A 23,275-nucleotide genomic window follows, 5' to 3' on the forward strand; every position below is an offset into this window, starting at 1 on the left:
ATTTACCTAACTAATTAGTGACTCCTTGAAAATAACAGAATCTCTTGTTTTATGTAATCTGGAATTAATTTGGTGATACATAAACAGTAAATGGAAACTGAAATAGTTCAACAAAATTTAAAATAAAATGTTACCTTTATTGTCATAATTGACCTAATTTCTTTAACCTCTCAAGTCATTATTTCAAATGAAAAGAAGAAATACTTTTTTATTTAAAATAAATAAAAGTCAAACTGATGAAATATCAAAAGGCTTTTAGAATCTATTAATACTTGATGTTCTTAAAACTTAATGTTTTTAAGCTCAGATTATTTTTATTCATTATGTATATATTTATGTTGTTTTTATTTAAGGTCTTGGGTTTTAAAATAACTTCTTAAATTGCTTTTGACACTATCTTCTATTCAATTTCTTTTAGTCTTTTCTTACACATCCTCTTATTTGGAATTTGGTTGTCATGGATTACTTAAATATCTGCTAAACTAACTTCTCTAATTTTGGGGACAGTGGATGAATGGGTTGTGATCTTTGTTTTTCCTATTGCCATTTACCATGGCTTCCACTGCCCTGCTTTATAAGTCAACATACTTCTGTTCTTGTAGGTTACAACCATTTTCCTAGCAATGCCCCCGCCATGGTGTTCTTTTTGTTGATGTGGATATGACCCTTAAAAGAATTTTAATGAGGTTCCAGAAGGGCAAGTAGATAAACTGAGTTTGTAATCTTGAACCAGAATCCCTAATTACCAATTTAATGCTTGTTATTTTCATTTGTCTGTATCCTTGGCAAGAGGATCCTACTTATCTTTTCTCAGTACTTGGCATAGTGTTTGGCCCAGAGCTGGCATAAAATGATATTCATTTGAGGAATTAATATTTAACTGCAAAATGCTCCTTTACATTCTTACTGTTCTTAAGACCATGAAAGAAAGAAAGTCTCTATCTTAGGTGTATATTTGAATTCCTGTTCTTCTATAATTCCCTAATAGGGCATTCAAGAAAATGTCACCAAACTTCCTCTATTTAATCCCAATTTTGTTAAAACACATTTCACATTATGGACTTTGGAAGGGGAGTAAATTATGAATACCAAAATGAAAGTATTTTTAATGTGACTGAATTATTAAATGTTCCTAAATGAATTATGTAAGTGATCAAGAAATCTATAGATTTAGAATTCCAAACAATTCGACTTTGAGTTTTCTTTTTTTAAAATTTTATTTATTTATTTGACAGAGAGAGAGAGAGAGCGAGCAAGCGCACATGTGCACAAGCAGAGGGACTGGCAGTGGGAGAGGGAGAAGCAGGATCCTTGCTGAGCATGAAGCCCTACCCAGGAGCTTGATCCCAGGACAGTGGGATCAGGATCTGATCCAAAGGCAGATGCTTAACTGACTGAGCAACCCAGGTGCCACTTGAAAGAGGCTGAGAAGGAATCAGATATTGTGGGCAAAAATGAACAGATCAAAATTAAAGGCAAAATTAAGGCAAAATCATCATTAGTACAACTTAATGTTTGTGCTAAAAGATATATTAGTGTATTTTCCTTAGTTTATACTAAACTCCATAACATATACATCTATATGGAGTATATATTGGAGTATAGGAGATATATATATAATTCCTAAACTCCAAACATATATATATATATATATATATATATATAGAGAGAGAGAGAGAGAGAGAGAGAGAGAGATAGAAACGTATTTTTGAAAACAGAATTATAGTGACTATCATTTCTGGTGATAAAATAGTTCAGGAGGATGCTTGATTTTGTATTTATATTATAAAAAGAATTAAAGACATATCAAAGACAACCAAGACTCTGCTATTCACAAAAGGTAATTCTTGCAAATTTAAAATAGTCATAGAAACAAGCACTCATAAACTTGTCTAAGATTAAGCTGAACTTTGAAACTGCAAAGTTGCAGTTCTAAAAGATCCTGAGTTACCCTTAGAAATTATTAAGAGTAAAACTGATAAGCAAATTCAAAGTAAAAGGAGTCTTAAGAACAATAGCATAGCAATAGCTTTACACTACAGAGGTGACTATTTTGCTTTTGTCCCGAAATAATATTCTTAAGTAGTATAACCTCTATTGGCTATTTCGTTACAGCTATTTAGTATTTGGTGATACTTCTCCTAAAATTTGCTGCGTACTGTATTGTTCTCTCCTACTATAAGGATTAACATTTCCTCTATTAAACTTCTTCAATTCTGGTAGAGAGCCAAGACTATATTCATCTGTGTTCCTTGGGAGGGATCAACTATCTCAGCCCCTTTCAGCAGAATCAGTAGTTTGTGGGCCAACTGAGCCATAGCATTTAATATGAGATGTTCAATGGTGAACATCCAGTGAATATCCAGGAGTATTTTAAAATAAACTTTCCCATTATTTTTCTTTCAATTATATTTAGTTACTTTAATCTTGCTGGATAACAGAAGGGACATAGTTTATGAAAGCACACTGTCCTGGATTTCAACCCTGGCTCCATCATTTCTGTTATCCTGGAAAATTTACTTAACACCTTTGATATTCAATTTCCACTTTGTGAATGGCTGATATAATGACTGAATGATAGTAGAGTATTTAACACAATGATTGGCATAATAGGCTCATAAAACTTGCTATTTCTCTCCAGAATACCTAAGGCAGCATTTAACAACAACAAAAGCCTTGTTTGAATAGTCATTATCTCTGCTCAGGTGGGGAAGCATTTCCTGTCAAAAAGACATTTTGTAATGCAAACAACCAAACAACCCATAATATATTTGCCACTTAAAACTCTTTCACTTCCTTTACCATAACTCAGTGAAGTCCGTTCTACACGAGGCTGAGCTCTCACTAGTTTAAAACTGTGAGAAAATATTCTTGAATGCAAGGAAATCAGGAAATGTCTTAGTTTTGGCGTTAGCTCCTGAAAAAGATAGTCGTTAAGACTTTCCAAAGGACTTGCTTTAAAATAAATACATAACCAGGAATATCTGAGAAAGAAACTTTGCTCCATTGTAGAGAGACTTTGGTTTCTCTAATTGGAGAAACTAAGCAAGTTGCTTAACATTTGTAATGTGTGACTATAAGGGATATAAATGATGTGGGAAACAGAGGCAGAAAAAAATTATTAAATTTCCTGACCCACTGACAAGCCCTTGAAAAAGGCAGAGTGACATTCCTCCAGGGACTGAACTGCCTCCATCTTGAGGCTTTGCTAAGGGCAAAGGGCAATCCTAGCCTGACCCCTACCCCCAACAGGGATCCTGTAAGTCTACTTTAACAATTCCTCTGGAAACTTCCTTTATCTCTAAACCCTCCAAGATAGTGTTGATAATCATTCCCAAGCATATGGCCCCCGATATACACCTAAAGGGTCTCAGACAAAGGTTTTATTACCAGTAATGAATAACCTTTTCCCAACAATAGCTAGCCTCTCAAGAACCTGGAAACCTTGCTTCCAAAATTCCTTAGAGATTTATGCCATCCCTAACTGCTCCCATCTTGCAAGCATATAATGGACCACTCCTCACAGCCCCAGGACAGCAGCTCTTTCGGCCCATGGGTCCTGTCCCCGTGCTTTAATAAACAACCATTTTGCACCAAAGACATCTCAAGAATTCTTTCTTGGTCTTGGTCTCCAGACCTCACCCCACCGAACCTCAGTTATATCCCAAGACTTCATCATGTATATATAAATCTGTCTAAACATACTTATGAAACAAATATGTATATTATATATAGTATGTATGTAATGTCTCTACATACACTTATATATACATTTACAAAGGAAGAGGGAAGGAGGAAGAGAGGTGTCAATGCCTATCATTACCGTTACGTTGCACTCAATAACTAATAAAGGATAAAAAAAAAATCAAAGCAGATGAAGTCATAGGAGCAGGCAAACCACAAAGTGTCAGAACAAACAGCAGGTTTGATGTTTTTGGAAGATTTGCCTATTGAGAATGAAGATACTATTGTGATGAAAATTCTATTATTGAATCCAAACAGGATACTAGAAAATAGGAAAATAAAGTGAGAAAATAAAGTTGAATTTTAATGTAATGGTGTTTTTTTTATTTATAAAAGCTATGTATTTGATTTTTGGAGCAGTTTTAGGTTTATAGAAAAATTGAGAGAAGGTACCAAGACTTCCCATATAGCTCCTGCCCAATCCATGCAAAGCCTCCATTACCAACATCCCCTACCAGAGTGGTACATTGGCTACAATGAATAAAAAGCTATGTATTTTTATTGCTTAAAATTTAAAAATAATAAACCTTTGAACATTAGAGAAAAAGAGTACAAAGGAGAAGACAAAAATCACCTATAATGTCATGTTCCTAAAAAAGATGAAAATGTCAGTGTTTTCAATATGTGTGAGTACATATATGTGTGTATTATATATATATTTCTTCATCTGAAACTATTTATATATATATATTCTTTTATAAAATTGAGAAAATTACAGATAACTTTTTAAAAAAAATTTTATTAACATATAATGTATTATTATTAGCCCCAGGGGTACAGGTCTGTGAATTGTCAGGCCTACACACTTCACAGCACTCACCATAGCATATACCCTCCCCAAAGTCCATAACCCAACCACGCTCTCCCTATTACAGATAGCTTTTAATCTTTTTTTGTCACTTGAGATCTGTATTATGAACATTATCTTAGTTAAATTCTCTTCTAGAACACCATTTTTAATGATTTAGTAGTATTTAATTATCTAACTTATATCTTTGCTTTTATTTCTATTTGAGAGTAATTATCAATGAGATTATTCTTCTCAAATACTTGCTATCTTATAATAGGATTACTGATAACAATTTATTGTCATGTGACTTTGCATTGACTCTCAGTAAAGAAATTTGAATATAAGCTCCTTGCCCCTTCCTTCCATTAACTTGGACTATAGTTTTGGGACTTATTTTGAAAAATGGAATATAGGCAAAAGTGTGATAATGCTTCCGTTTCCAGAAAACACTTTAAGTGGTATCTAATTTTAAGCTCACTTCTCTGTCACTGATAGTGGAGTTTCTTCAGACTAATATCAAATGAGATGACACATCAAATCCAAAAGTAGCTCCTAGAAGCACAGCTGGCCTGTAGCCTCATGTGCATTATATAAATGCTTGTTTTTACAAATGAGATTTTGAGGGTTTTTTGTTTTGTTTTGTTTTTTAACCAGGTAAAAGTTGATGAATGAAATTATTATATAAAATGTTGTAGTGACACTCTTGTAGACTTACCTTTCTGTGCATTTCTTGTTTCATTGTTAAGTTTACATTCCAATAATCTAAACTGAAGCTTTAAAAGACACTTATATTTTTAAGGTCTTTAATTTGACTTGCTAAAATATATTCAGATATACATTAATCATCCTACTTCATCAAAATGTTTGAGAATATTCATTCTGTTGCATCTTAAAAAGGGGAAAGGGGTATTAAAATAAGTGCATATAACACGATCTATTTACTGATGATGGCATCTTTACAAAAATTAAAGTATGCACCTGCAATATTTTACAATTTTCATTTTTTCCTTAATTAGGCACTTATGTTTCAGAATATTCCTTGGGAAATGATTTTATTTGACACAGATGGTCAGATTTTATTGTCCCATTGCTGATTCATTCCCAGTTTGAAGGACCCCAAAACTTTAGGAAATATCAAAATGACTTTCTTATCCTTGCATGAAGTAACTGAAACATGACTCGTATTCTTAGCATGAAGGCATGTAATTGAACACTTTGTACATCAGAGGATGCATCCATTGCTAAAGATCCCAAGAACACCATTAAAGGGTTAACTAAGAGTATTGGGAGTGTTATACCACTAGTAAATGTCATTAATTCTTCACTTGTGCCAGTTTCAAAGTTAGGCCATTCTCTGTTTGATATACCTTAAGTACCATGTACAGTGTAAATAGAGTAAGAAATTATGCAGCCACAGAACCATAACACAGCTACTAAACTGGGGGTAAGTGGTCTTATTCTTGGTTTCAATCCAAATGATTCAGGCACAGCATGGTAAACAACAAAAAAGACATTGATTAAGTAAACATTATTTGTCAGCTGCTATGCCACGTGTTTTACAAATATTGACATAGCTCTTGTTCTCTCCCTCTAAAGATTCTCCTTCCCTGTATAAGAGAGATTAAAATGCATCACTCTACTAATAACATTTCTTACAGCTAGATGTGACCATTTAGTCATTAGCATCTGAGTTTATGCAATGTCCACAATTTCCATATCATGTTTTTGTATCAAAAAATCACATGCCTTACACCTCTTTCATTCTTCCCATGTGGTGAAATGAAGTCATGGTGTTGTGAGCAACAATAACCATGTAGGTGAGAATAGAGGCTATCAAAGAAAAAGAAGAGAAGGAAGTTAAATAGTTGAATCTTGAATACCTGTAGAACAAAGTAGAGACCCACTGTCAACCACTTGCCCATCTATGAATACTTACTATGAGAAAACAAACAAACAAACAAACAAACAAACTAACCTGGTTTAAAATACCTTATTTTGGAATTTGTTTTCTTAATAGTATGGTTTAATATTACTAATCATTCTAAAAACTATTCTCTTGCCATTTTTTAAAAATATCTAAAATACATAATACTGACTTAGAACTTGGGAGGACAGGAGGTATTGCAGACCGAGGAGCTGGTGAGTCTCATTATATTATGGTAAACATCTGGTTAAACTGCTGTTGTTCGTTAATCTTGAAGGCAGACCACATGCCCATTGAGACTATAGCTATAAAAGAAATGAATGAATATTCAATAACTTGAAGTCTTTCATAGGTTGGGAAGAGCTATTCAAATGTAATTAGCAGGAGATATTATTCTTGTTCAGATATTTTCTCTGAGACCTCTTATTAAGAATTTCAGCCAGATTTTGTGAGTCAGACCCATAGCAAAGATTAGTCTAAAGGAGGTGTTTCAGATGGCTTATTGCTTCACATGTCATCATTAAATCCATGATAGATAGATGATCTAAGCACTGAATTCAGTAAACAAAAGAAGAGAACTAGTAGGTCTGTGAATCACCAGGTTTACACACTTCATAGCACTCACCAAAGCACATACCCTCCCCAATGTCCATAATCCCACCCCCGTACCCCTGGGGATAGAGTATTATGCCTCCATCAGAAAGGATGAATAACCAACTTTTGTAGCAACATGGACGGGACTGGAAGAGATTATGCTGAGTGAAATAAGTCAAGCAGAGAGAGTCAATTATCATATGGTTTCACTTATTTGTGGAGCATAACAAATAGCATGGAGGACATGGGGACTTAGAGTGGAGAAGGGAGTTGGGGGAAATTGGAAGGGGAGGTGAACCATGAGAGACTATGGACTCTGAAAAACAATCTGAGGGTTTTGAAGGGACGGGGGGTGGGAGGTTGGGGTACCAGGTGGTGGGTATTATAGAGGGCACGGATTGCATGGAGCACGGGGTGTGGTGCAAAAATAATGAATACTGTTATGCTGGAAATAAAAAAAAATAAATAAATTAAATATTAAATTAAAAAAAAAAAAAAAAAAAAAAAAAAAGAAGAGAACTAGTAGGCTTCAGTACGATGTGAAGAATAAACTTTGGGTTTGATTACTCAATAGTGGAAGTTTTTCTAAATAATCACATTTGAAGCCTGCTACATAATTTTACTGCCAAAGAAACAAGACTGGATTACAAAACTGTCTGTGTTTCTCTCCTATAAGGGCCCCCAGACTCCCAAACCAGCCCTAGCAGGAAGTAAACTCCAAAAGCTCACCATCTCCTGGAAAAGACACACATTCCAATACTAACTTTAATTTGGCTACACAGAAAATGATGCATCGGTCAGTGCAGATTGAGTTTTGTTGCAAAATCAAAATCTCTATAGCATACAACACCACCACTACCACCACCACCAACAAAAAGTTTTATTTCTTGGACCTAAAATGTCTGATGTGAAATTAGGTTATCTCCAGGGCAAATGGCCCCCATGTCAACAGATGTTTCCACCATCATAAAGATGCTTCCACATATTTCACTGGCCCAAGAAAGTTATGTGTCCACCTCAAAAAGTCATGGACAAACAATTTTCCTTCTGCCTATAAACAGAAGTATGATCACTAATATTGCATATTAATAATATCTACCCTAAATAAATAAGAAAGTATCTCTCCAAGAGCAAAACCAAGAGACAGAGAAGAAGGTACAAAGATTTCCAGAGCTAAGAATCCTGTACAGCCAGATGGGCTAACAGCAGAATTTGTTCTATGGATAAACAGGATTCTCCTTGATTCCTCCCTAAAAGAAATTGCTAATTGAATGTGTTTCCATTTCTCCTTTTTCCTAGGTCAGTTTCAGAATTATATGCAAAGTGATGGAAGAGATATCACATTGTTCAGAGATCCTGGGTTTTGAAATGGATGAAGCAACTATGTAGGATTTTATATTTTCTTCATTAGAGAGGGAATAAATGTACCTCTGTAACAGGGAATAAATATTTAGTGGAACAAAATTGAAGACATTTACAGAAAAAGCTAAATGCAATCTTCTTCTTATGGGCCCGAATCTCTAAGATTTTAGCTAAGTACATGACCACCTATGCTATTACAGGTCCTCTGAGATGCATAAGACGGGGCAGAATAGAGGTGAAGCAGATATGACCCCCATATAATTGGAAATGGTTTAAAATCTGGCAAGGAGCACCTTTAGAGTATAATATAGTGTGCCATTTGTGAAAGGAAGAATGGAAGGTAAAATGACTTGGGTAATAAGAGTCAGAGCTGAGTGCACCATTGAGAAAGTCTGTGCCAAGCCAATAAGAAGCACCCCGACTCCCCAAGTGATCACCCATTAGAGAAGTTCCAAATTAAGCAGAAATGACTAGCCACAGTAGCCCAACAAGTATAATCACTGGCTTGGTACAGGCCAAGGAAAGCATGACCCTGACTAGATTGCTATAGTGAATCCAAGTACATCAACTTAGGTGTTGTGAGCTAATTATATTCCTCATAGCATTGTCTATTAAAGGGAGATATGAGTCATGTATTTCCATAACTGACACATTACTTAATTACAAACTGTCATTAACAGCTTCTCTTGAAGCTTGGCTGGGCCATGACTGATTTGGTCAATGGAATAAACGAAGTGATTTATGCAACTTAAGTATAGCATTTTATAAGGCAGTTTCTTGCTTCTCGTTTCCCATTTCCCTCATTACAAAGGTTAAAATCTGGATGATAACATGTGAAATAAGGTAAGACCTTAGATGATGATAAATCACAAAGATAAAAGAAAACTGGATCTCTTTAAGATCTTCAGGTGGGCTATCGCCATGCTGGTTTATCTGCGCATTCCTAAATCAAATGCCCATCTCTAGACATTACTTGAGAGACAATTAAGTTTCTATCTTACCTGGGGCAGAGATCTTGGAGTCTCTTTGTAATAGCAATTAAAGCTATCTAATACAAAAAAAAAAAAAAAAAAAAACAAAACCAAAAACAAAAAACAAAAAAACCAATAACAACAATGCTCTAATGCCTCATGCAAATACTATCCCAATATAAAAGCAGAGGTAATCAAATTGAGATATTAATTCTCAAGTTTCCATCACTAGTAATCAACAGAACTTGTACTCAAATTCAAACTGTAGAACAAGCCCTAACCAGAAATATGATAAATGCTTAAAATCCCTTCCTAGATTCAGACAACTGGAGTTCAAATTCTGGCTCTACTACTACAAGTTGTATGATCTTAGATAAGTCATTTAACCTTTCTAAACCTCAAGTTCCTATCTCTACTTTGGCATGGTCATTATTATTGCATATATTTCATGAGACTATGAAAATTAATTAACTAACAGGACAATATTCCTGATAAATATAATGTAATATTAATCATAATTGTTCAATGTTATTAGCATTTTCTTCTGCAACTCCTGCCATTACTCTTTTGTTCCCTAACTGTTCTAACCCCACATTACTTATAGATTCACCAATATGATTGCTAATATTTTTAGATAACCCCAGTTATAATTCCAAATGGGATAGTATTTTTCTATCTATATTTATTTATTTATATGAAACACGAGTGTATTTTATTAATTTAAAATGAACCAAAATGACAGGAAAGTTGAAGGGGTATGGAGACATGTCAGAAAAGAAAGTTTAAAGTATTTGGGGTTCAATTAAAAATGTGACTAACAATGAACTAGCTATCAATAACCATATAGGTCTGTTAACAAAATATAACAACTGACTCAGAAAAGCCATCAGGAAACACAAAGTATGTCAAAGCTGTTTGCTTGTGTGTGAGAAAAATATTATCCATGGGGGGAAAAATAGATATGTTAGGAAAAGTAAGGGTTTTTGTTTGAGCAATTGTTCAAGCATATTTTTAAGAATATAGAAATGGGAAGGAATCATAAATAGCTTCCATAGGAGACCAATTAATCACTCATATCTGTTAAAATCAGATGTGTTTTAAATGTATTTTAATCAGATGTGTTTTAATTATATTTCTTTATGTAAGAGACTGAATTCTGAGGATACTGATACAGGTAAAGGAGGCAATTAAATGCTTATATAGCTTATGAAAATGAGTTTCTGAAAGAATGTCTTTAAAAAACGCCTAGTTTTAATGCGAACATTGGGTTAAAAGTACACTTAGCATCTTAAGAAAAGGACTGAAATTGATTTGAGGTGTTTTTACTTAGAGGAATCATGTTCTGGTACAGACTCATACACACCATCTACGATTAAGTACACAAATGCCTATGCTCTATGAAAGGTTAACTAGACTCTCTTGATCTACATTATTTTCCTTTAAATTATTGCTCTAATTTTTTTTTAACCACCTGAACATTTAAATTTGTTCTTTTCTTTTTCTTTTCTTTTTTATTTGTCTCCCATTAAAGATAAACCTTAAGATCTATATTGGTTCTGTTTTGAGCAGAATGTGGCTATTATGATCAAAAACTTATATCATTTTCTTGTTTAGTTATATAAAGTGTTGCAAAATTAAACTGACTCAACATCTTTGCTTCTTTTTCTCAAGTAGAAGTAGAAATATCCATTCCACTCCCCCCTACACCTCGAGTAAGAGTAATCCCACCATCTCTACACTGTATCCTTTTACTTTCTCTCTATGCTTTGTACTGTCTTTCTCATCATTTAATCATACACTAAATTTTTAAAGAAACCCTCTCCCTTAAATCCACATGCCTGTTGAATATAAAGACAGTCCCTGACTGTATGGTTGGTTCAATTTATGATGGTTCAACTTATAATTTCTAACATTATGATGGTGCAAAAGCAATACTTATTCAGAAAGAACTATACTTCAAATTTTGAATTTTGATCTTTTCCCAGGCTACTGATAAGTGGTACAAGTACTCCTTCACAATGTTGAGAGGTGGCAGCAAGCCACGGCTCCCTGTCAGTCATGTAATCACATCTAATACAACTGCTCTGTACCCATATAGCCATTTTGTTTTTCACTTTCCATACACAATTCAATAATTACATGACATTCAACACTGTATTATAGATTTCATGTTAGATGAGTTTGCCCAACTGTAGGTTAATGTGAGTGTTCTGAGCATGTTTAAAGCAACCTAGCCTAAGCTATGATGTTTGGTAGCTTAGGTGTCTCAAATGCATTTTCAGCTTATGTTGGGTTTATCAGGACACAATTCCAGAGTAAGTCAAGGGAGATCTTTGATTCTTTCTTTCATTCACACCTAGGTGACCAATTGCCTCTTTCATTCCCATGAAGTCTTGTTTCCAACTATTCATCAGTTTATTCCTCAAACTCTTGCAACCTGGTATCCACACTCAAGTCTTAAACTGAAACAAGTCTGGTTAAAGGTGTGAAGGATCACTTTGTAGAAAAATTGACTTTTCAGTTGCTATCTTTCTTGGTTTCTCTTTGACTCAACACTATCAACCACCTTCCTTCTTCATGTGCTTTCTTGCCTTGAAATTTGGAATAACATGTTGCCACATTTCACCTACATTATAGTGTAGTGAATGGGGGGAGAGGCAGAGGTAGAAGGAGAGAGAATCTCCAGCAGCTTCTCTCTTAAGCACAAATCCCAATGTGGGGCTCAATCTCATGAAATCAAGACATAGGCCAAAATCAGGAGTCAAGACACTTAACTGATTGAGCCATCCAGGCTCTCCAATTTATTGCCTCATTTACCACAGAACCTCTTCATTTTCTGGTGTTAATGGTAAAAGATATTGTGTACTAGCCAGTGTCTACAGCCAGAAATCTAATTTCAGTTGTAATTATACTCTCCCTTTCATCCATGCATCTAAGGACGGAAGTCCTCTCCTATTTCCTTGAATCCCTTGACACTCATTTTACAAGACTGTCACCTCCCACAAGATTAATTCCACAGCCTCTAACTATTCTTTGTTTTTCCTATATATTCCTTTTGTCCATTCTTCTCCATTCTATACATTGTTGTCCCAATGTTCTTTCTACCAATATAATCATATCCCTCCCTTTCATAGTTCCTTATTGATGAAAGGATCAATAATAACACAAAATAAACTAGAAAATTTTAGGAAGAGCACATTACCACAGGTTAAATAAATAACCGTGTCAAATTAATAGAATTATAAGAAAACTCGGTAAGCAGAGAGAAATAAAATTCCCCCATATGATCCTAGAACATATCTTGTGTCACAATAGCAATTTCTATCAAAACTGCAGACACATAGTTTTAATGTAATGCAATGGGAACTGGTTTGGAGATATAAAGAATCCAATGAAAACTTCAGTCATGTTCCTGTTTCAAAGCATTGCTATAAAAATAGAATATGAAAAGGTAAAAACATTTTGCACTCTATATAAATAGTTTTAAATATAAATGTCATTGTAATTCACATTTCTCTACCTCCTTACACTAACTTATTATGGTTATGGTTTCCTTGTTTCTTCTATCCCTACTCTTCGTTGTAATTAAAACCTGATTCTCTCCCAAAATCTTTAGATAATCTTAAAAGTCACTGTTCAGGATTATTTAAGACTTCCTAGAATATAACAACAGCTGTTTCACATTTTCTCCCTGTCAATCCCCTGCTATTGTGTTAGCAACCTGACAACACATTATTTTAACTGTTCAGAATCTAGGACCGTCAAGTCATTTAATGCCTATCCAGACATCTTCTTTCTTGCCACATTAGGAACTAATATTGCATATCAAACACCAACAAAAGATCTTTAATTCATGTATAACACCTGCTTCTCTCAAGTCATCATTCATTTTACATTTGTTCAGATCCAATTTCTACTCTAGAATCAGTTGTCATATAGTATGACACCAAATATGTATTATTGAATGAAGTCAAATCAAGAAGTGCATTGAGCCCCTGTAATGTGCTCTGCTTGTGGTGTGGGTTACAACTAAAATAGGGATAACTGAGTCAAGACTATGGAGAGGTTAACATAACAATACAGAGAATATGTATATTTTAAGGAAATTAGCACTAACTTGGATAAACTAAGATATAGATTAGAAAGGAGATAGATGGTAGGAGGAACGGAAATAAGATTATATTCTACACAATATAAGATCAGAAAGAAATGAGATTTAAAAACATTTTCTCATTGTTCATTTTGTATGCGTTTTAAAAATTCCTTTTTTTCTCTCTCACTGGTTAGAAGAATACCTAGCACATATTGGACACTGATTTTTTTTTTAAATAAATTGTTTCCCCTAGAGATGAAAGACAAGTCTTTAAAGAGGATATGAAATCTGAAAAAAAAAGAATAAAATCCTAAAATTTCAATAATTAGATATAGAAAATGAGAAAATTCTAGGTTCATAAAAAGGTGCCCTCCTACCAGTCCCTCATCTTACCACAGAAGAAAAGCAACTCTGGATAAAGAAATCCATTTCTTCCCCTTTGTTATGGAAATATGGATGGTAGGAAAGTCAGAAATATAGTTTGCTACCCAAGCTTTGGAATGCAGATTGAAGACTCTCTACCTATTCAGAGAGCAAGGGAAAATAGTAATGATTTTCAAAGCAAAGTAAGATCACGGGTTGAATTATACTTTCACAGAATAATTATATGAGGAATCTGCAGATGTGAGGGGAGAAATATGTAGAGGGAGAAACCATTAGCGAAACATATCGAAATATAATTTTTTCTATCTCAGAGATAGTTTAGAATAAAAAAGGTCAAGACTAAACTATAAATCAAAATACCCATACTTTCTAAATAAGTTGCCAAACCATCTATGCAGGATATGCTTAAACAATATGAAATGGTTCCACTAGCATTAGTTTTCCACCCTCCACCAGACAATACAGAAAAGGCAAAAATTCATGAGGCAATTGATGAAACTAGAGAGTGAATCTTCTTCACAAAAGAGCTGTTAGTGTATTACATAATATGTGGATTATTTCCACCAACTTCCAGTCCAAAAATGTTAAAGAACAAATTTTAATAATGCTTGATCAATAGAGTTGAAGCTATGGTTGTAATTCCTCATCAGTCTCACGTTTTTCTTTCCTCTTCAGAGTTAAATATTACTGCATATGTTTTTATTATTTATTCCTTATGCACATGTCCATATATGCACAAATCTACATAAATATATCTTATATTCATGCATGTACAAACAGCAATAAAACATTTTTGTGACTTTCCTGTTTGCATTTGATTATAATGATACTTTTGTCATATACATATTTCCTGAAATGTTTAAGCTCTGTTTCTGTACTTTCTATTTTATTGTATTAATCTATTTGCCTATCCTTGGTCCAACATCAAAAGTCTTGAATTTTATAGATTTAATTTGTGTCTTAGACCTTTATAGGTCATATATTTCCTCCTTAGGCTCTATATTATAGTGTCTGGGCTATCCATGGCCTTTAAAATTTCACATGTACTTAAAGAAGGGTTTTAAATTTTAATAATAAAAAAAAACTTTGGAGTATTGATTTCATTGGTTTGAGTTTATAGGCTAATCTATAGAGAATTGACATCTTTGAAATATTGAGCATCCCATTCATGAATATATTTTTCCATGTAATTGTCTTATTTTAAAGCATTCATTAAAAGATTATATATGCCCATACATATCCTGCCTTTTTTGGTTTATTCCTATGTAGTGAAAAATGCTATTACTATGATAAATGAGATATTTTTAAATTATACTTTCTAATTTGTTGTTGTTAGCATATAAAACATTTTTACACAAGTGTATACCCATCAACTTGCTGGGCTTAGTAATCAAAATTTTTTTTTAGAATTTCTATTGGAAATAAATATATTATCAATAAATGAAGAAAATTAATAATTCCTAATATGTGTATCACCATTATTATTATTATTATTACTACAACTACTACTTTATCTAAGACTGCCTATGTAATAACTAAAGAAGTAAAAGCATTGATATTTTTATTTTTATTGATAATAAAGGAAATATCTCTTATAACTCTCCATTTACTAAAATCTGGGCAGTAAGGTACTGGCTTGCTCAGTTGGTGGAGCATAGGACTCGATCTCAGGGTTGAGTGTGAGCCTCATGTTTAGTGTAGAGATTACTTAAATAAAAATAAAAAAAAATTTTTTTTTGAAGATTTTCTTTATTTATTTGTCAGAGATAGAGAGAGCCAGCACAAGCATGGGAACAGAATAGAATGAGGGAGAAGCAGACTCCCTGCTGAGTAAGGAGCCCCATGCAGGACTAGTTCTCAGGACCCTGGGATCATGACCTGAGCTGTAGGCAGAGGCTTAACCAATTGAGCCACCAGGCATCCCAAAATTTAAAACAAAACAAAACAAAACAAAACAAAAAAAACTTAAAAAAAAAATGTGTTCTGATTTTCTTTTGTTAGTCTAATTAGAGAGATTTTGCATCTATTCCTTCTTTGTAAAAATTATGAATTCAATAATAAGTATGCAGTATTTATCAAATGACTTTTTGCATGTGTTTAAAAATTATCAAGTTAGTATATTTTAATTTTATAATAAGGTATATTTTATTACCAAAATAAAGATTCTAGTGTTAAATATTCATCCCAATACTGGTTGCCCAAAATATATGCACCTTCTTTGTGTGTGAATCTGACTGCTTCATTCTCATTTATACTTCTGAGTTTCTATCATTGAATGGAATTTATTTTTTTCCTCCTCTAAAAACTTGGAAGACTATATCACTTCACCTCAATTACAAAATCTTTTCTCAGACACTTAGAATCCATGCCAGTGCCAAGTTTTCTTAATTGATGTTGCCTTTACAATCATTATACCATGTAACTTTTTAACTTACACAGCCTCTTCTTTAAGTTAATAATAAACTGCTTGAAGGAACAAATCTTGCCTTAGATTCCTAAAGATCTCTTCCATTTCTAGCCTATTGTGGTATAAGTTGGATAACAAACATTGCATGGGGGGGCCTGCATGTTTCAGTTGGTTAAGTGTCTGCCTTCGTCTCAGGTCATAAGCCCAGGGTCCTGGACCCTGGGATGGAGCCCCACGTTGGGCTCTCTGCTCAGTGTAGCCTGCTTTGCCTCCCTCTGCTGTTGTGTGTGCTCTCTCTCTGTCAAATAAATGAAAAAAAAAAATCTTAAAACAAAACAAAACCCCAAAACATTGCATTGATTTGATTAAAAGAGAACAGGGATAGTGATAAAATATGTAAATGAGGAGAGGCACACATCCAGAAAAGTTATGTATTTGAGAGAAAGGAACAAAAGCAGGAATAAAATGTTAAAATGTTTTAAAAATATATCTTAATAACCAAGAAAAAAAAATAAAGAGTAGAATAGTTAGTGGATATTGTTGGAAATGATTTTGGGAAAATTTAATTTTCTATTAAATTATCATTGCCGGGATGCCTGGGTGGCTCAGTTGGTTAAGCAGCTGCCTTCGGCTCAGGTCATGATCCCAGCGTCCTGGGATTGAGTCCCACATCGGGCTCCTTGCTCAGCAGGGAGCCTGCTTCTCCCTCTGCCTCTGCCTGCCATTCTGTCTGCCTGTGCTCGCTCTCTCCCCCTCTCTCTCTCTGACAAATAAATAAAAATCTTAAAAAAAAAATTATCATTGCCATTTGTCCACTAAAAGAAAAAAAAAAGAGTTCACAACTCAATAGCTCTTTTCGTAACATGAGGCAATGAATAAGGTACTAAATAGATATAAAGAGGTACATTTCAAACAAATTTCTGTCTTTAATTATTTGTTTGAATCACATGAGTAAAGCACCAAATAGATTATCTCTTTATCGTTTTTTTTGATTGGAGTGAGTTTTAGAGTTTACCTATAGCAACATTTCTTAAAGTGTGTTCCGTAGAGCAGCAGTCCCATAAAATATCCTCAAAAAAATGTGTATATATGCAGATGATGGATAATTATATATATATGTGTGTGTGTGTATATATGAATGTATATGTACATACATATAAAATTCACACACACACACACATATATATATGCATGTGTGTATACACACAAAAAGTATACACACACAGACATGCACACACACACTTTTTTTTTTTTTTCTGGAATCGCTGCCTACCATATCACCCCTTACAGATTTACAATACACCTGAATATGTTATATAAGACCTGAGAATTACTACTGTAAAGAAATTTTGACCATTTTTCCAATATTTTGTAAAGGTACTTGTAAAATACTGAACAATGATATTTTCAAGATCATCGTTTTATCATTATTGTTCTTATTTGATAATTCTACTCCAAGCAAACTATTTTGAGGGAGAATAATTATTAAACTGCGAAAAAATGCCCCACATAAAAATCTCACTGGTTGTAATTACCATGACACATATTCCCAGGCCAAAGTTTCTTAATATATAAGATAGACAATTAAATTGAATATAAGAATATCTAAAGTTATCATGGCTGAAATAAAAAAAAAAAAAAGTCTTGGGCTCGATTATCACATTAAGAAATAATCGAAGGGGAAGCTTGGGTGGCTCAATGTGTTAAGTGTCTGCCTTTGGCTCAGGTCATGATTCCAGGGTCCTGGGACCTAGGCCTGCATCTGGCTCCTTGCTCAGAGGGAAGTCTGCTTCTCCCTCTGTCTGCTGCTCCCCCTGCTTTTGAACTCACTTTCTCTTTCTCTCTGACAAATAAACAAATAAAATCTTAAAAAAAAAAAATGAAAGAATCAAGGTTCATTTGTGTGCATATCTCAAGAAACAGCAAAAGATATACTCAGCAAATATATATTGGGTTCACTGATGCTAATACATTAATTATTTGGAAACAAGAAGACATTTTTGAATTTGCACATAATCTTTGATTGATAAGATATTTCAGAAAACTGTTTCTTTTAAACATGATATAGTTAAACTTTATGCATCAATGTATTTCTTTTACAATAAAATTAAGCAAAAGTAGAAAAAGGCTTAAGTGTTATGATTTTTTTAAAGATATTTTTATTTATTCCAGAGAGAGAGAGAGAGAGAGAGTGGGAGGCAAAATCTCAGGAAGACTCCCTGCTGAATGCCAAGCCAACATGGGGCTCGATTTCACGACCCTGAGATCATGATCTGAGGTGGAAGCAAGAGTCTGACACTTAACCAACTGAGTCACTCGAGCACCCAAGTGTTATGACTTTTTAAAACTATCTTGATGGGTGACTGGATGGTGCTGTTGGTTAAGCATCCAACCCTTGGTTTCGGCTTAGGTGTTATCTCAGGTCATGATCTCAGGGTCTTTAAACAAACCTGAACAGGGCTCTGCTCAGCGTGGAGTCTGCCTAAGACTCTCTCTCACTCTCCCTCTGCCCCTCCATGCTGCTCTCTCTTCAAAATGAATAAATAAAATGTTTTTTTCAAAAAAGTATCTTGAGCACTGATGTTTTAGATTAACATTCTGAAACATTGTTCTCAAACACTGATGTTTCAGATTTTTCAGCAAAAAATGAGAGTACAGAATGAAAACATGACTCAGGATTCCTTAAGAGATCTCCTTAGCACTCTCAAAATTATCAGAAAAGTCACCTTGATTCTTATCACTTCATTTTAAAGAAAATATTTCTTTATTTCCTAAAAAAATATAATTAGGTATTTTTATTATGTAGATTAAACTTTACTTATGATAGGTAAGTTATAGAAATTCATCTTATGCAAATGGATTGAAAGAAGAAAAAGCAATCAGGAAAAAGAACATTATGAAGACAGAATGAGAGAGCTTTTCATTATCTTAAGGAGAAAATAATATCTGTAAAATAAATGACGAAGGAACAACTACAAAAAAGAAAGTTTAAAGGTAATAGGTGTGATTTCTTTAGGTTAATTATCCAAGTCATAAATGATCATGAACAAAAGGAGCTGGAAGGCCTTGGAGACCACACAATGACTTTAACAAAAAAGACTGAACATGTTCAGTTTTAATAGGAGTAACTACTACAATTTATTTTTATCATGTGATTATTGGTATTTTACCTCATTAGACTGTAAAGTTTAATAATATTTATGATAGACAATCAAAGGGTGAGGGTAAAATGGGTACAAATAGTTTTCTATGTTAGTCAGCATGGGGAATAATGAGTCTGAGTCTAGGAAGGTAAAGAGAATCAAGGCACTCTCATTGCCATGTCAGGAAAAGCAAATAGTAACCTTCTGAATTTTCATATCTCTGGGATGCCTTGTGAAGTTTTTGTCTTCTTGTATCTACCATGTATAATATTTGAAGTTTCTGTCTCCTTGTAGCTATCATATGCAATATCTGAATTATCTAATGGATTTTAACTTGTTATTACTCAATGAGTTGTATTCTACAATGGTGATTTATTTACATTTATTCTTAGTTGTGAGGATTACCGTATGAGTTGTATATTCAAATTGAAAGGTATACAAGGAAAATAAATGGTTCTGAAAAATATTTGAAAAACAACTGTTGGAAAGCCGAATTTGCTAATCTGAAGAAGAAATAACTCAAAATGGGAAGAGTGGTAGGATACCATGGTTGCTTTGAAATAGTTAAAAAGCAGACTAATAGGAGGGGGACTGGATACAATGGTCACTACAGATATGACTGGCCCTAAGTAAAAGGGTTAATGATTTCCATGTAAAAGAAGGATATATATTCTCATTGTCTGCCTGAGCAAGCAGTGAACTTCTATCATTGGTGGTCTTACAGCACAGTCTGACAAAAGCAGACATTTGCCGAGGAATTAAAGATTGGAAAGTTATTATTTTTTTCGGGTCTCATCTAACCTGATATACTATAAATCTTAATTTGTGGTTAACCTCTGCAAATTAGGTATAGACATCTAAGAGAAAGTCATATTCTCACTGTATAAATGTTCTGCTCATTCACTGGTGTCAAATTATGGAATCAGCTTGTTTCTTTCTTTGAATTACTTGGAAATAAAATTTCTTTAAGGTAGTCATTAATCTTTTCAGCTTTGTTGTAAATCTGTCACGCCAGAAGGGCTCTTTTATTTTGGTAGAATTTGTATTTTATCTAGAACTTTGAAAAATGAATTCTCTATCACATGGTGAAAACTGTAGTTTAATAATTCATCAAATGTGAGTCAACCAATGGATCTTTTGAACCCTCCTTTTTGTCTTCACTGGAATTCTTTTGGCCTTTGTTCTGCATCATAAAAAGGGTCTTAACATGTGGAAGAAATCATCAGAAACTTGAACAAGATTTTATTCTTAGACATGTAAACTTGAACAAATTCTTGACAATGACAGGGCTATCAAAGGAATATGGCACGCATCTGGGCAGGTTCTCCCGGATAGCCCCCCAACTGACTGATCTTCAGGCAAGTTAATGGACACCAATATAAGTAAGCAATGTGTGACCAGTCACTTTCTGTAGTGCCAGTCAGCCAAAGATCCAGATGTTCCTTCTGCTGCTTTTGCTCTTGCTGAAAAAAAGTGTGTGTCAACGAAGTAACTGGGACCTGAAGCTATATTATTCCCCTTACATCCATTACAGTTTTCATTTTATTTCAAAAGAAAAATTAGAATAATAAAATCCAAAGAGTTATATATGATGTGGAAAATATGGGAATTAAAAAGTGCCTTGACTCACCAATCACATTTCTAACTCAAAACAATACATTGATCCCTTGTTAATGTTCAGTGTATTTGACTAGTGTATGTGATACCCGTTCATTGTTGTGGAGGTCACGTTTCTTCTCCTGTGGCTTTAACAGCATCTAACTTCATACTTAATGATATGCAAAGGCATGCCTAATACATCTGGCCACATCAAAACAATAAATCCTCTTGCTCTATATAATGTTAACACACTCAAGTTTCAATCCTCATCAGTATGAGTGACTTAAGTAATTTATTCTAAGAGTTTGTTAGAATGTGTTCTACCTATTGTGAGCTGCTTAAAAACTGGTGATAAGCTTCTCAATTATTAATATTAAACAGACACCAAATTTTGCCTGGAGTTTTATTCCAGAGTACTATTTTGCTCAATCACATCCAAGAAGGTGTGATTTCTAGTGTATGTTTTAAGAAGGATGGTTAATTTATACTGTTTTTGGAAAAATAGGTTGCAAATTAAATCAATTTTCAAATTTCATGTGTAAATATAGATTTATATACACATGAAATTTACACATAATGCTATAAACATTATTATCCTACTGTAAACAAATTTAATTTTACTTTTCCTTAAAATAAATGTTTTTAATCATAAAATTATTCCTTAGTAATTTAAATTCTCCTGAATTATCACATTTATCTATATTTCTTTTTTTTCTTTTAACTATATTTCTTTTTTTTTTTTAAAGATTTTATTTATTTATTTGACAGAGAGAGATCACAAGTAGGCAGAGAGGCAGGCAGAGAGAGAGAGAGGGGGAAGCAGGCTCCCTACTGAGCAGAGAGCCCGATGCGGAACTCGATCCCAGGACCCTGAGATCATGACCTGAGCCGAAGGCAGCGGCTTAAACCACTGAGCCACCCAGGCGCCCCTATTTTAACTATATTTCAATAAATTTATAAATATTTTAAAAAAACAGTTTGCAGGAAGGTGCTTCATAGAAAATCAACAAAATATGCCAATACACATTTTTTTCTGTTTTAAGTTATTTTAGAAATATACTTAGCAAGACTATATTATTATAACCATTCATATTGAACATTATATAGGGAAAAAAGAGCACTTGTTCTTTCTTCTTAAAAATCTGCCATTTAACTTCATTAAATAAATTTTTACTTAAACTTACTTGTTTAAAAAAATGGTTTTGAATTTCAAACAAGGATTCTCTGCTCATCCCCTAATAGCTATTAATTTCTCCAAGAATAAAGCCCAATCCCTTTGAAGAATCTTAGGCAAAAGGCTTATTTTATATAACTTGTCCTATCTCTGTGTACTCTTTCCTTTTTAATTCATTTTTTTAACTGGCATTTACCAAGCATGTGTCTTGGATTAAAATCCATTTAGGCCAAAATAATTAAAGCAAACTCCTAATATATTAATGCATTTTTATAGAATTTCCAAGGAAAAGAAAACTATAATAAGCAGTTTTGTTTAAGCTTATTTGGCCACAGACAACTTTCATTGCTGAGCATTTCTCTGGAATAACACTTTAAGGACCACATTCTGCAAAATGCTTTAACTGCATTTATGGCTTTTATTTTTAACACCACGTGTTGTCATGTCTCTCTATGTGTTACATGGAAAACCTTGATATTTCCCCTGCTAGTAAAACATTGTGCATCCTTCCAGACTGAGTTCCACTGTTATGTCTCTTTCAAATACTCCCTTGAACTCTGCAAACTATGCTAATTCATTACTCTCACTCTATCTTGCATAGTTCTTTTTCCCCCTTTTTTACTAGTTTTCATGTTCTATCACCATTGCTGTATTTCATCAAATCTAAGCCATCATTGGGTGTATCGATCATGTATTGAGACTTTCAACCCTTTAAGAAATAAAAACCTACTCTTGAGTTTTTATATATAATTTATATGATGTTTCATTCTACTTAGAATTACCTTATACTAATATGCATAGCTATTCTAGACTTATTTAAAAATATTTTATCATGTGATACTCTTGGACACACATAAGAAAGAAAAAATAAGTGACGTAATGAAAGCAAAGTATTTTTAAAAGTATTGCGTATTCCAACTTCAACTTCGGCTAAATTGACTTTTTTTTTTACTCAGGATTGTTCATACTTATTATACAGTATCATTCCCCATGATCAAAAACATTGGAAAACTTTTAAGAGAGAGCTTTAGTGCTGCCTCTGGGATATTCTTCCAAGCCATATCCTACGTTTCTTTAAATTTCTTAAAGA

At 33.6% G+C, this 23,275-nt stretch overlaps 1 long non-coding RNA gene across 1 annotated transcript in view; it reads right to left on the reverse strand.

The window, feature by feature from the left end:
- Positions 1–6,120: 6,120 nt before the first annotated feature.
- Positions 6,121–23,275, reverse strand: part of LOC116592347 — a 31,888-nt gene continuing 14,733 nt past the window's right edge. The window contains exons 2-3 of the long non-coding RNA XR_004286456.1: positions 6,631–6,763; positions 6,121–6,364 (exon numbers count right to left, since the gene is read on the reverse strand). This is a non-coding gene — a long non-coding RNA (uncharacterized LOC116592347). The remainder of the gene's footprint in view (positions 6,365–6,630; positions 6,764–23,275) is intronic.

This window comes from Mustela erminea, chromosome 6 (assembly GCF_009829155.1).
Source record: "Mustela erminea isolate mMusErm1 chromosome 6, mMusErm1.Pri, whole genome shotgun sequence".
Lineage (NCBI taxonomy): Eukaryota > Metazoa > Chordata > Mammalia > Carnivora > Mustelidae > Mustela > Mustela erminea.